This window comes from Cupressus sempervirens, chromosome 7 (assembly GCF_028749045.1).
Source record: "Cupressus sempervirens isolate cs-2001-9-10 chromosome 7, ASM2874904v1, whole genome shotgun sequence".
Lineage (NCBI taxonomy): Eukaryota > Viridiplantae > Streptophyta > Pinopsida > Cupressales > Cupressaceae > Cupressus > Cupressus sempervirens.
In genome coordinates, this window is record NC_143124.1 from 792,094,152 (window position 1) to 792,109,049 (window position 14,898).

The 14,898-nt window shown below is 37.6% G+C and overlaps 1 pseudogene; it reads right to left on the reverse strand.

The window, feature by feature from the left end:
* Nucleotides 1-747: 747 nt before the first annotated feature.
* Nucleotides 748-14,898, reverse strand: part of LOC149549725 (L-type lectin-domain containing receptor kinase SIT2-like) — a 100,814-nt pseudogene continuing 86,663 nt past the window's right edge.

A 14,898-nucleotide genomic window follows, 5' to 3' on the forward strand; every position in this document is an offset into this window, starting at 1 on the left:
TATTTAAGAGACCCTCATCTCTTCATTTTGGGAGAGGTTGAATGAGAATTTGCATCGAATTGCTGCTGGATTGTGCATTCATTTGAGCTCCCTACTTTCATATTCATTTTCTAGTTTAATTCTCATATAGATTTAATATGCATACATTTTAGCATAGCTTTCTTTTACATGTTTTTAGATTAAACATGCATACTCCATTCTAGATTAATCTGCATTCTCATATAGATTAGTCGTATTTTCTTTCAAATCTTTCGTTCTTACAGGGTTTGGTTGCTTAAACACCTCGAATCTGAGGATATCTGACAAGCAATTCCCTTTAGATAGAAGGCAACAAGTTGCTTTGTAGGGCAAATCTTGAATGAACAATCTCATGTTTATTCCGAGATGAATCCACATACAATGACCATGTTGAAGTGTGTGTTAGTAGAGGCCACATATTCACGCATACAAAACCACTTCAATCCCATCTTACACCATAAAATACTATTTTATTGCAGTTTACTGCTACTAAACTGCTACTAGCAGTAGTTTGAAATTATAAAACAATATATATATTGATATCAGATTTTTACAGTCCATATCAATGAATTTTTGCCCAGTATTACATGCTAAAATTGAAAATTCTCTTCTTAATTGAATTGAAGAGTTTCTTATTGTGGACAAATTGAATTATGTCTCTGGATTTTCTGTGTTTGAGAGATCTGCAAGTATTGCATCAGTCTCAAAACCAAGGGAAAATGCAGACTCTTTTAACCCATACCTTGTTCTTGCATATCTATAATTGAACATTCCGCACCATTTCAAAAACAAGGAAAAATGCACCTGTGCTAATACGGGATACTCTGATTAACAACTCCACACAGCAGAAGTACCCATCCCCTTTTGAGAGGTTTCGATTTAAATTTTCAGAAGAATTCCTCTGCCAAACAACTACTGGTTGTGTTGGGACTCCCCACTACCGTCCCTCCATAGAGTTGGAGGTAGAGGCAAAGGATTCCTTAATGTCTGGAGTTGAACTTATGTTTCCTCCACTCCTCTCATATGTCTCTAAAGTGGAAACAGACGCTTCCCCTTCAATTATCTGCAATACCTGTCTGATTGGCGGTCTCGCCTCTGGCTGAGGATTGCAGCACAAAAGTCCCAATTTGAGCACCTTCTCCATCTCAGCTCCAACATATTCACCACCGACTTTGGAATCAGCCGCATCCACGAGCTTCCCTTCCGCATACAGCTCTCTCACCCAGTCCACCATTACTATATCTGAACCGTCGAGAGAAGGATCCACTGGCCTTCTCCCACAAGCAACTTCCAACATTAAGATACCAAAGCTGAACACGTCTGTGCTCGGAGTGGCCTTCCCTGTGTGTACAAGTTCTGGTGCAATGTACGCAAGCGTACCCATCACCTTAGTAGTTTGTGGGTTCTCTGAATGCTCGTACAGACGAGCAAGCCCAAGGTCCCCCAGATTTGCATTAAATTAAGAATCGAACAAAACATTACTGGACTTGATGTCTCTGTGCACAACCCTTCATGAAGATACTCCAATCCTGTCCCCACGTCCCTCAGAATTATGTACCTCTGAGCCCATGTAATCAGGTTGTTCGTCTTTTTAAATGCCATATTTTCTAGGCTCCCATTAAGCATGAAGTCATACACAATGAATAACTTTGCTCCTTTCCTGCAATACCCTCTGACTTGAACAAGATTCCGGTGCTGTAAGCGTCCCAGAGTCGAAAGCTCTGCTATGAATTCCCTGAGGCCTTCAGTGGTCTCTCTAAAGATGGATTTTACAGCAACTTCCTGGCCATTTGCAAGGAGGACTCCTTTGTACACCCGTCCAAAACCTCCACTGCCCAGAACTTGATCATCTCGGAAGCCCTTTGTCGCAGCATGTAAGTCTTTGCAGTCGAAACTGTGAGGCCAATATTCCATCTCCCACTCTTCTTTAACATTTCTGTACTTATTTCTCTTCCATCTACAAACCGCTGCTGCAACTACAAACACCACCACCAGTACTAGAGCTGGAATAATGCCGGGTATAAGCCAAGATTTGGATTTCTTGCCCTTAATAAAGGATGGAAGCTGAGATACATCCAGTTCAGGCGCGGACCCATTTGTGCTGAAGCTCCAAGCCAGGATACAGTGATCTTCTGTGTAGATTCCTGTTGATGCAGAGAAACCAACATACATCTCGTCTTCGAAAATGTTGGATAGGGTCATATTGTTGAGAGATATAAGAGGCTTTTGGGATCGAGGTAAACCAGCTCTTACCATTGTAACATTCAATTGCTGTTGGGTATGATCATAATCGATCCAAGCCTGAATATTTTGCCCACTGTTGACATCTATTTCCTTAAATTGGTTGCCAATCCAGTACCCCGCAGATTCAGACTTCGCAGACTTGAGGTCGTTGAGATCCATACTGACGTGATTGTCGTCGATGTCTTGGAATTCTAGGTTGGCGACTGTGTCGAACTCGACGACAAAGAGATGATTGGAAGGGCTTCCGACGTTTGAAGCGTTCAACAAGCCGAGGTATGCAACTGGTAATGCTCCGACCGGGGACATGCTGGGCGTTATGAGAAAGGCCATCCCTTGCCCGTAGAGGAACACATTATCGGAAGAATAAGGACGAATGGCGAAAACGAAGGTTGTGTTGAAGGATGAGCTCGTATTTGTGGAGATGGGATCTTTCATCCGCACAGGGTGTTATCGGGGATGCAGATGGCACCAGAACGGATCGAAGAATATTCGACCTCATGGAGGGTGGACGCATCGAATTTGTTAAAGAAGAAACTTGTCTGGCCCGTGCCGCAAGGAATGCACGCAGCACACACATGCTACAATATTGGATTGTTTCTAATATTAAACTGGTTCTTTGAACTGGTTCTTTCCTAAACTATTCTTTTCTAAATTGATTCTTTCCTTTTTTTTCGTAGTTGTTTCCTTTTTTGTAGCTTTATGTATTTGGCACTTTCCTAAACTATTCTTTCTTAAATTGATTCTTTCTTTTTTTCTCGTAGTTGTTTCCTTTTCTGTAGCTTTATGTATTTGGCACACAGCTATATATATGTAGTTGTACAGTTTTATGTAAATACATGAATGAAAAAATTCTTCTTGATTTTTGATTTTCAAGTTGGTATCAGAGCTTTGAAACTTGAATCATTTGTATCCTTTCATTGAACCATGGCCAATTTAGATTCAGAAGTATTTGAGAGCAAATCTGCTCCCATTATTATTCAATCCGAAGGTTCATTGTTCAAGGCAGGGATTACACTTGATGAAACAAACTATGATTTGTGGTCTCAAATCATGAAGATGCATATTGCTAAGAAGGAGAAACTCTCTTTCATTCGCGGTAACTCATAGCCACCTACAAAGAGAGATGATGGATATGAGAAGTGGTATGCAGACAATCAAAAGGTCAAAAGATGGCTGTTGATATCTGTGTCTCCATAAATTATGAAGCGATACATTCGCTTACTCATTGCTCGAGATATTTGGAAAGCTCTTTCTAAGGCTTTTTATGATGGAGCAGATGAATTGCAGGTGTTTGTCTTGAATCAGAGGGCTTTCTCTGCCAAACAAAATGGCAGAACACTCTCTGTGTATTATGAAGAATTAACTAAGATTTTTGGTGGGTTGGATCATCGTGATAATGTGATCATGGAAAGTGAGAATGATGTTGAATCTTACCGAAAATTAGTTTAGCAACAAAGGGTGCATATTTTTCTTGCTGGATTAGATGGTGACTTCGAACAAGTTCGTGGTGAAATTTTAAGAAAGGATCCTATTCCCGAATTAGAAGCATGTCATGCATTGGTCAGCCGTGAATCTATTCGACACACAACAATGATTGGAGAACCAGAAAAGACAGAAGCTTCAGCCACGATGACTCAAAACTGATCTAATTAGAATGGGCCTCCTCAAAACTTGCCTAAGATCACTAATGGTGCTGATAAATGCACCCATAAATGCACCCATTACAATCAAATCAGTCATACCAAAAGTCACTGTTTTGAACTTGTTGGGTACCTAGAATGGTAAGATCGTAGCCACGATTCATGGAAGAAGAATTCCAAGAAGACCTCTAGTGCATCGTTTGTTGAAACAAAGACAGAGGATAATGTTGCTAGACAAATCTCAGCATTAGCAACAGTGGCAGGTAATGGTGGTAAGTCTTTAAATATATCTACACTTGTTTCTAATAGTGCATGGATAATTGATTTCGGTGCTACGGATCATATGACGTTTGATTCTAGATATGTCTCATCCCTTAAACTGTCCTCACAAAAATTTATTTCCACTACAAATGGCTCTCTAGCCCCAGTTATTGGAGAAGGATCCTTACCTCTCACTGATACTTTGAATCTAGATTTTGTTTTAGTGGTTCCATCTTTGGATTACAATTTGTTGTTAGTTTCCCAAATCACCACTACTTTACTTTATGTTGTAATTTTTTGGCTTGATTTCTATGTGTTCAAGGACATCCAAACGAGGAAAATGATTGGTTCTGGTGTTAAGCGAGGGAAGCTATATTACTTGGACTTGGTGTCAAAGAGTTCACACAAGCTACGTCAAGCTCTAGTGATGGATGGCTCTGAGGGGGACAAGTAGAAATCTAAAATCTAGTTATGGCATCGATGTCTGGGACATGCTTCCTTTGGTTACCTGAAGAAATTATTTCCTAATTTATTTGCAAAATTTGATGTTTCTAGCTTTCAATGTGAAGTTTGCGAGTCGGCAAGAAGCCATCGTGCTTCTTTTCCATTAACTTTGAATAAAAGTCCAGTTCCATTTATGATCATACATTCTGATATTTGGGGTCTGTCCAAAGTCACTACCTTGGGTGGGTCACATTGGTTTGTTACTTTTATTGATGATTGTACTAGGATGACTTGGGTATGATTAATGAAGTCTAAAAGTGATGTGAACTTGTTATTTCAAAAAATTTATAACATGATTCGTACTCAGTACAATGCACAAGTTCAAGTTCTTCATCGTGGCAATGGAGGCGAATATTTGAGTTCTGAACTTCAGCAGTATCTGGAAGCACATGAAACTATTCATCAAACTACTTGTTCCAATAAACCTCAGCAGAATGGGGTAGCTGAGAGAAAAAACTGTCACTTGTTGGAGGTTGTGCATGCTTCTCTTATAGAAGCCCATATGCCATTATCCTATTGGGGTGAAGCACTTATCTCTCTAGCATATTTGATCAACCGGATACCCTCTAGCACTATTGATTTCAAGACACCATCCCAAGCTCTCGCTGAGGCGGTTATTGCTCTAGCTGCCCCAAATTTACCGCCTCACATCTTCGATTGTGTAGCTTTCGTGCACCTCCATAAGCATTAGCGCAACAAGTTATCTCCTTGAGCATTGCGATGTTTCTTTCTAGGATATGTTGCTTATCAAAAGGGTTACTAATGCTATCATCCTCCAACCCAACAAATGTTTATCACATTGGATGTAGCTTTTCATGAAGACTTGATGTATTTTTTCTCTAAGCCTAAAATTTAGTGGGAGCACCAAAAGGAAATTTAGACTCTAGACTATGATGATTACATCTTTAACAATGTGGATGTTCACATCTCTGAAGATGTAGGTTAGCTTGGACATCTTTGAAGATGTGGATGTTCACATCCCTAAAGATGTGGGTAGCTTGATGTCTCTGAAGAAGGGGAGCTCTCTGAAATTGTTAATTAAGAAGTAGGTGAAACTTTGGATCAAAGTAGTGATGAACACCCAGAAACTGAAGCTATGGGCCCACCTCCGTCCGAGTCCCTCACACCACACCAATTGCTTACCAAAGATGTTTCGGAACCATCTAGAAAAAAACTACCTCAGCATCTCACCAGAGGTATTTCTAAATCCACATATGAACCCAAACTTTCTAGTAAAGTTAAATATCCTATGAGTCATTATGTGTCTAACCAGTGTTTGTCAGAATCAAATCAATCATTTGTAAATCAATTATCTATTGTATCTATTCCTAACAATGTGAAGGAAGCCTTAGCTGATCCAAGGTGGAAAGCCACTATGAATGAGGAGATGAAATCATTACAAGAAAATAATACCTAGGGACTTGTTGACCATCCACCAGGAAAGAAATCGGTTGGATGTCGGTGGGTTTATACTGTTAAGTACAAAGCAAATGGTACAATTGAATGCTTTAAGGTGAGACTGGTAGCAAAAGGGTACACCCAAACCTATGGGATTGATTATACAGAGACATTTGCACCTGTAGCTAAAATTAATACAGTACGAGTCTTGTTGTCTCTAACTATGAACTTGGGTTGGCCATTGCAACAGTTTGATGTGAAGAACACATTTCTACATGGAGAGTTGTCTGAAGAAGTCTACATGGAACTCCCACCTGGCTACATGATACTAGAAATACATAGTTTGAAGGTGTGCAGATTAAAGAAGTCACTATATGGGTTGAAACAATCTCTGAAGGCATGGTTTAGAAGATTCACAAAGTTAATGAAAGCCTTTGGTTATTGTTATAGCAATTCAGACCATACTTTATTCATAAAGAATCAACAGGGTAAGATCACTACACTTATTGTGTATGTGGATGACATGATAGCTATAGGAAATGATCTTGAAGAAAGGAGGGCTCTACAAGATTACTTGTTCAAAGAATTCGAAATGAAAGACCTTGATCCCTTGAAATACTTTCTTGGGATCGAAGTGTCTCGATCTGATAAAGGGATCTTTCTGTCTCAAAGAAAGTGTGCCTTATACTTGTTATAGGAAACCAGTATGTCAACATGTCAACCTACTGATAGACACGTGGAAGAAGGATTGAAGTCATGTATTGAGTCTAATCAGGTACTAGTTGATAAAGGCAGATTCCAGAGACTTGTAGGAAGATTGATGTACTTAGCACACACAAGGCTAGACCTTGCTTATGCATTAAGTATTATTAGCCAATTTATGCATAATCTTGGAGAGCAACATATGAATGCAGTTATGTAGGAATTTTATTCATTGAAAATGAGGACTATCAAAGTGCGGATGCATATACTGATGCTGACTGGGCTAGAGCAATAGATGACAAGTGTTCTACTTCAGGTTATTTCACCTTTGTAGGAGGTAATCTCATTACATGGAGAAGCAAAAAATAGAATGTTGTTGCAAGATCAAGTGTGGAGGTAGAATTTAAAGGTATGGCACTTTGAGTATGTGAAGCATTGTGGCCAAGACTTCTAAGAGATTTGGATTGTCCACCTAGGTGGCCAATTCAACTATATTGTGACAATAAAGTAGCATGTGATATTGCTCATAATCTGGTTCAACATGATCGTGCAAAGCATGTGGAGGTAGATGGATTCTTTATTAAGGACAAGTTGGATGAGAAGATTGTGGAGCTGCTTAAGATTCGATCAGAAGATCAACTGGTCAATATTCTTACCAAAGTAGTTTCAAGTCGAGTGTTCTCAAAGTTTTTGGGTAAGTTAGGCATGTGAGATATCTATCCACCAACTACTATTTCTCAGTTTCTTTCTACACTAAAAGCAAAGCATTTAGCTGATAAGCTCACACAACAATGAATATAATTCACAGGGGATTATCTATGGTCAAAGCCGATAGACGGGAAAATCTACAAAAAACAAGATCAAGGAAGAAATTCAAGTCTACTATGAATTACGGAGACTAACTCAAAGTAAATAAAAAATATTAGACATTATTGTCTCACCCAGAGATTAGATGTGATGTTCACTTGGCCTATCAAGAATTTTTGTATCAAATGGAAGAGGAGATTTGGCGTAAATGGTTAATGTATATCTTAGTATTTTAAAAGACACATAAAATCCATTATTATTATTTTAAAATAAAAGACGCAAGTCTATATATATTAAAATAGGTTAAAAGTTTACAAATTCTGCCAAAAAGATAGAGGAGAATAACAAAGAACATAACTAAAAAAAACACACAAAGAAATCTACACATTTCTGAGAGTTGGCATGATCTTTGGCCAATGTATTTTTTATGATTTGAAAATCCTCCAAGGCTGGCAACATGTTGTTGACTACTAAATTGATCTTGTCACATGCCAGGTTGGCAAACACATTGGCTAGTGAGTTGTCCTCACAATATGTGTGGACAATTTAAGTATTTTCAAATTTTGGTAATATCTTCCACACCTGTATCACAATGTAGTTTGTGGATTTCCTAGCCTTCGTTTCTTGGATGATGATTGTTAAATCTTCTTCAATGACTACCTTCATTATGCCATGGGATAAAATTGCTTGAAGACCATATAACAGGGCAAGTGATTTTGTTGTATTGTTCTTCGTGGGATGAAGAGGAATTGCAAAAACTTGAATTAGGGAGCCATTATGATCCCTAATTGCAAATGCTGCACTTGACACTCCTTGGTTGCCATGCGATGCACCATCAAAATTTAACTTTTGGTAGGGGACATGGGGTAAAATCTATTATTATTATAATTTCAATAATTTAAAAGACTTCTTAAGAGTTTTAGAATTCATAAAAATTGTTCATATGGTCTATTGTTAAATTAAGTCTTCCACAATATGATGTTCAAAATTTATTTTTTGTTTAATGCTCTACTCTGCTTATAATGCGAACATGTCGAACTTTCACAAACCCACAAAAAATCTAAGCCAAAAACATCTGCAAAGAAAAAAGAAGAGGTTTCCTAGGAATTCATGCGATTATGGAAGCCAAAGATACTCTTTTACAGATCAAAGGCAGTTCCATAGGAATTCTCTAGGAAAATACGATGCTAGATTCGCAGTTACGACAGCCAATAGATTCACGGTATTTGAAGAATTCGTACGAGAGTCTTTCAGTCAGCAATGGATTGGAGGGCATAAACTCCATCAGAATGGAAATATTGGAAGGGAAGCCATTTCGGAAGCCCCTCCCACATTCATAGGTGTAACTGAAATCCCCTCTCATCACCCTTTTTTCATAATCGAGTACCTAGATAATCAAATTCGGATTTTTAATCTTACTAAATATGCGAATCTAGATTTCTATAAGCTATCGTCCTTCCTAGTATGCAATTCTCCCCCGACAATGCCTCATTTAGGTAGGTCTTCATCTAAACCAAATCCTCCGTCGTCCTATATTCCCCTGCATCACCAAAAAACTAACAACTCTCCGCTATTGAACCCTAAAATTTCCATTGGCTTGTCTACACTTAAATTTTTTGCTAAGCCTATTAAGGTTTCAAATACACCAGTTGAGGACACCTGGTGTGAATTTCTTAAGGGAGGAGTTTTTGCAATTTGGAATGGTCCCATGAAAGATCTCCCTCTTTTATCTATCTGGTTGGAGGAAAATTGCGAGGACCAGGTAAGTATTTTCCATTATTCAGATAGTATTTTGTTTTTAAAATGTGAAGAAGAGTCTATCAAAAAAGAGTTGATTTCAGTCTCTGAATGCTTTTTTAAAGGTCACTGTGTCAAATTCATAGAATGGTCACATGAATTTCATGTAGAAAAGGTAGATTGCGTGATTCCCTCATGGTTCATTATGCCTTCTCTTCCTCTAGAGTTGTGTCAAGTAGACATTATTGTTAATACCATAGGATCTGCTGTTGGTGAAGTCAGAGGCATTGATGCTTCTTTCTATAGTTGTAATAGTGTTAAAGTGCTCATTAATACTAATATTAATCATCCTGCAGAATTCCAAAAGAAAATTATCACTAATAAGGCATCATATGATATTAACTTCCATATCTATAAAGGGAAAATTGTTGATATCTTAAAATTTGATGACCTTCACAAAATTAGACCCAAGATCCTTCCTCTCACTTCTGATTTCAGAAGTAAATTTTCTTGGATGAGAATAATGAAAAATAGAAGGATTTAGGATTACAAAGGGTAGAGATCCCCAACTATGAATCAGGGAAATCATGAGCTGCTCCGTATCGAAGATATAATTAGTAAAAGGTCAAAAGAATGTTTAATTGATGAAGGAAGGCTTAAATTAGTATCAGTAACGGATTCCAAAGGTAAAAAAAAGTTAGATGAGAGTGGCATGATCCATAAAAAATATAGGGGAAAGAAGGGAAAGGAAGTAGATAAGGCTAGCAAGGACACAAGAAAAAATGGATTTGGTGGTACTATGTAGCAGAATCAAACAGATCGAGATAGAGTAATCGAAGGCTTAGAGACACTTTCCTCTCTGACACTAGATCATGTAAACAAAGGTGCAGAGCAAGTGAATATATTAGAAGCTGTTCAAATTAAACTTGATATGGAGAGTAAAGAAAAGGTTAATGAGGATATGGAGAACCATTTAATAATTGATCTTGAAATAGATACCACTGAGGGTCTCCTACCACAGATGAAGCAGAATGAGACAACAAGTTATACCAAGGGAGGTATAATAGCTGCCCCCTCTAACATAACTCAAATAGGAGATATGGTCCGAAATATGGAGATATTTAGAAAGGGAGCAGTAGAGACTCTGTATGAGAAGGGCCCAAAAAGCTCTAAACATCCAACAAGTGAAGATATTCTCATGGAAGAATTCACTAACCCCCAACGAGCATGACGCTCAAAGGATAATCAAGTTAGACATTTAGAGGAGCTTGAAAACCTCATGTTGTTCACTTCATGTAGGGCAAGCAGTGAAAAAGAACATCAAAAGGACCCAAGCTCTTCACCTTCAATTCTGCCTCTGGGGAAAGACAATATGGTGAAGTCCCTTGTCAAACTCTGTAAATTTTGGCAGACTCCAACTGGCACCAGTAGTTCACCTTTTACTCCTAGTAGTAGGAGCCAGCAGGTAGACAAAGACAATACACAAACAGCTAATCTACTAGTTAAAGAGCTTCAAGAATTTTTGTAAGGAATGCTACATAGATCCTTCAATTTCTGAAATAGATATGATAGAGATTGAAAGAGTAAAGATTGAATGGCTTACTGAGGAGTTGGTCCAAGTATTCAGTCCAGACAATATTGAAAAGACCTCTGTAACCCAGAAGGAGGAACTTGTTTAGAAGATCATCCAATTAGGAGGGGAGAACTATTCATGTGAAGATCTTAGAAGAGATATATTTAACATTCAAATGGAAGACTTGGCATCAGCTTTCACCAAAAAATCTGATCTTGCTAATTAGATTATTTCAGAAATTGACTCAGAGAATCAGGAATAGTCTCTATCAAGAAAAATTGACATAGTTCAGACAACAGAAGTCAATATGGAGTAGCTAGGTATCTACATGTCTCAAGAAGGGCCTAAGTCCCCATGTTACGGCAAGACAAAAGGTAAAAGAGGTAGGAAGTCTCTAAAGAAACTTAGAGAATCAAAGGGTCTTAGCAAGGATCAGCAGAAGATAGATCAAATTTTTTACGATGGGAAGGGGAAGTACCTTCTCGATCAGGTACTTTTAATTTTGATGTTATTCTAATTCAAGAATCTAAATTAAATTCATTAGAAATAGATAAATTTAGTAGGATTCTTGGAGTATGGTGTTCTGCATTTCAGGAATCCTCAGGGGCATCTGGGGGTTTGGGTATCCTTTGGGACCCAAGGAAGTTCAATATTAGAATTCTCAATAGTTCAAACAACTAGATTAGTGGTAAGGTTCAAAGTTTAAAATCAGATCTTAACTTTACAGTCATAAATGTGTATGGTCCAGTTAATAATATTGATAAAAAAGTAGTCTAGAATGAAATTGTTCATTTTTTGGATAGTCTAGAAAACGAATTTTGTTTATTAGGAGGTGACTTTAACACTATCTTAGATATTAATGAGAAGGTAGGAGCCACTCAGGTGTTATCACAAGCATCTAGAGACTTTAAAGAATGGTGTGCTTTGCATAATTTAATTGATACTCCTACTAATAATGGTACCTATACGTGGACCAATAGGAGAAAGGACTTTGCTCACATCACAGAAAAACTAGATAGATTTATGATAAAAGGTGAATTATCAACAACCTAAATATTTAGTCTTCTATTTTGCCCATAGCTAGGTTTGATCACTTCCCTATCAGATTCAAATTCATTAAGCCCCTCAAACTAGCTAGAAACCCTTTCAAGTGTGAGAAGATGTGGTTCCTTGACCCAAACTTTCTTAATAACATCAAACTTTGGTGGGCTCAAGACAGCTGCAAAGGGTCCAAAATGTTTGTCTTCATTAATAAATTAAAAATGCTTAAGGAACGTATCCTTAGGTGGAATAGAAAGCAATTTAACAACATCTTCAAAGAAAAGTTGGACATAGAAAACCAACTTAAAGGATTAAACTCTGAAGTTATCTGCAAGGGTATGTATAACATAAGCTATAATCTCGAAAAGGAATTGCTAGCTAAGCACGAAACTATACTCTCCAAAGAAGAAATTTTTTGGAGATAGAAATTGAGAGAAAGATGGTTGGCAAAAGGTGATCGTAATACAATTTTTTTTCACAATTCCACCCTATATAACAGAGCTAATAACAAAATCACGCATAAAAAACTAGCAAGGTAATTTTACTAAAAAACTAGGAGAAACGACAGACACCTTTGTTAAATATTTTCAAGATATTTTGAATAACCAGAAAGGCTCAAATTATACCACGCAATCCAGTCTTCTGGAAGCTATCCCTAAAGTTGTTACTCAAGAAGATAACAAACTCCTAACCAGACCCATCACTTTAGAAGAAGTTAAGAAAGTGGTCTTCAACATGAATTCGGATAAATCTTTGGGACCCAATGGATTCTAGGCTTTCTTCTTCCAAAAGTGCTAGGACATTATAGGTATTGACCTTTGGAAAGCTATCGAAGCCTCCAGAAATGGAGGCTCTCTTCTTGCTGAAATAAACCACTCCTTTATCACATTAATTCCAAAGAAGTTTGATCCTGAATCGCCAAGAGATTATAGACCAATAGCCTTATGCAATACAGTTTATAAAATATTCTCCAAAGTTCTAGCTAACAGGTTGAAAGAGATCCTCCCCAAGATCATCTCTAGGGAAAATATTGGCTTCATGTTAGGCAGATCCATTCTTGATGGCATCATTACCATTCAAGAGACTATTCACTCTACTTGTCTTAATAAGGAAGCCTATATGCTCATGAAATTGGATATCCAAAAAGCATATGATATGGTTGATTGGAGGTTTCTATGCAAGATGCTAGAAGCTTTTGGATTCTCTCATCAATGGATTAATCTAATTTTCAAATTTATCTCAATACCTAAAATCTCCGTTCTCATCAATGGTACACCAGAAGGATTTTTTTATATATTGAGGGGCATCTGGTAGGGGGACCCTTTATCCCCTTCTCTTTTCATCATCATGGCAGAAGCCTTTGGGAGAGCTGTGATAGATGCATATAATAATCAGAGAATTTCGTACATTACTGTCACTAAAAATTTGCCTAATATAACCCACCAGTAGTTTGTTGATGACACTATTCTTCTCGAGAAGAGTATGGTCTCAGAAGTTCTCTCTCTCAAAAACATTATAAATTCATATACGAAAGCCTTAGGGAAAATGGTTAATGATCTTAAGTCTAAACTTTTCTTCATAAACACTAAGCCAGAAATGGAACAATAAATTTGTAGGATTATGGGTTTTAAGAAAGGATCCTTTCCTTGCAAATATCTGGGTTTAGCTCTAGAGAAAGGTTTAAAATCAAGAAAGGTTTGGGAAAACACCCTAAAAAAATTGGACTCTAAGCTATGTTCTTGGAAGGATAGATGGCTCACAAAGGCTGGGAAATGCACTAAGATCCATGCAGTCCTTTCAGCCCTTTCGACTTACCCTTTCTCGTGCCTTCGTCTTTCTAAGTAGAATCTTAAAAAATTTAAATCCAAAATGAGGAATTTTCTTTGGAATGATCGGGACAATGACAATAAATTGGCTCTCATCAAGTGGGAGAGCATTTGAAAACCTAAAGCTTTAGGAGGTTTAGGGATTAAAAACTTACTATGGCAAAACGAAGCCCTAGGGGCAAAGCTCATTTGGCGACTATATCACAAAAGTAATTGTAAATGGGCTAAGATTCCCTATAATAAATACCTAATTACGGATGACCCACTTTCAATCTTCAGAATTATCTCTCCTCCTAAAGGTTCATAATGTTGGAACTTTATGATTAAATGTCACAATTTAATTAGTAAATTCCTAACATGGGATGTTGGCTCTAGTGATGAGGCCCTATTCTGGGAAGATTCCTGGGAAGGTAAACCTCCACTTTCTTCCTACAAGGTTCCCCTAACTCTCAAAAATAGATTAACTAATCTATGGAGCAATAAAGTTAGGGATTATAAAACTCTGATGGACTCAGAAGGTTCTCCAGTATGGGAATGGAAATCTCTCTGAGGTTTAGGTTTTGATGATGAGTTAATTAATTATTTTGAGAAGATTTTGGAAGATAGGGAACTTAAGCAGTCTAACAAAAGAGACACTTTAATTTGGGCCACATCTAATGATGGGAAATATAACATCAAAAGTGGTTATAGGGCCATTCTAGAAGCTAATAGATCGAAATCAGTGGATATCCCATTAAAGCTCTATTGGGATTCCTCTTGCCTTTTAAAAGTTGGATTCTTCCTATGGCTTGCTATACAAAATAGGATTCTATCAATGGATATATTAAACATTCTTGGCATCCAAGGCCCCTCTAGATGCTTTCTTTGTCAACAAAATACTGAAAACATGGATCACCTTTTGTATCTTTGCCCTTACTCCCAAATTTGTTGGGAGTGGCTCAGGCAGATGTTGGGATGGTCCTCCCCCTTCCCAAAATATTTGATTGATTTGCTTATGGGATGGCCCTTGAACATTGTCAAAGGTGTTTATAGTAAACTTTGGAATATTTCCACTTCTATCTAGATTTGGAAAATTTGGAAGGAAAAGAATTGCCGTATCTTTCGCAATTTGGAACTCAAACCTGAAGATCTTATCTCCAAAATAGAA